This window comes from Corvus brachyrhynchos, unplaced genomic scaffold (genome assembly GCF_000691975.1).
Source record: "Corvus brachyrhynchos isolate BGI_N302 unplaced genomic scaffold, ASM69197v1 scaffold162, whole genome shotgun sequence".
NCBI lineage: Eukaryota > Metazoa > Chordata > Aves > Passeriformes > Corvidae > Corvus > Corvus brachyrhynchos.
In genome coordinates, this window is record NW_008236696.1 from 1,505,584 (window position 1) to 1,506,162 (window position 579).

General features: G+C 61.1%; 1 protein-coding gene across 8 annotated transcripts in view; it reads left to right on the top strand.

Moving 5' to 3' along the window:
• The window catches only part of NLGN1 (neuroligin 1), a 428,516-nt gene that overhangs the window by 116,361 nt on the left and 311,576 nt on the right, over nucleotides 1-579 (top strand). The window lies entirely within an intron of this gene.

Genomic DNA, 579 nt, shown 5'->3' on the forward strand with positions numbered 1-579 from the left:
GCGGGGCGGTGCGGGGCCGGGGCTGCCCGCGCTGTTCGCCGCTCCGCCGCTGGGGGTATCTTTGTACCATTTTTCATCCAGCAGCAATTTGGAGTGGAAACGTGTAATAGGGGAAAAAGCAGGGATCTCGGCGGTTTGAGCGAGCCGTGCATCCAGGAGCCAAAAAAGATTAACACCCCTCCGCACCCCTCCGCGCCCCTCCCGTGCCCCTCGGGGCACCGTCGCGGCTCCGCGGTCGCCCGCCGGACACCGAGCGAAAGGGATTCGTCTGGAGGGCAATTTCGGATCGGGGGAGATCTATTGGATTAGTGGGATTATCTGCCTGCAGACGGAGAGAAGTAGCGTTTGATCATTTCCATTGCCTGCCTGATGGTCGGATTTACATGGAGGTGGCTCCGCACGGATGAGGCTGGATTCCGGATGGGGATTTCCAGCCCCCCCTCCCCGCGCCCCGATCCCAGGAAAGGGGAGAAAAATATATAAAAATCTGTATAATTGGGAAGTGTCCGGAGCACTATTGGGAGACCTCCCGCTCCCAGCGGCTGGGGGGGGCGGGGGGGGGGCACACCACAGGGCTAA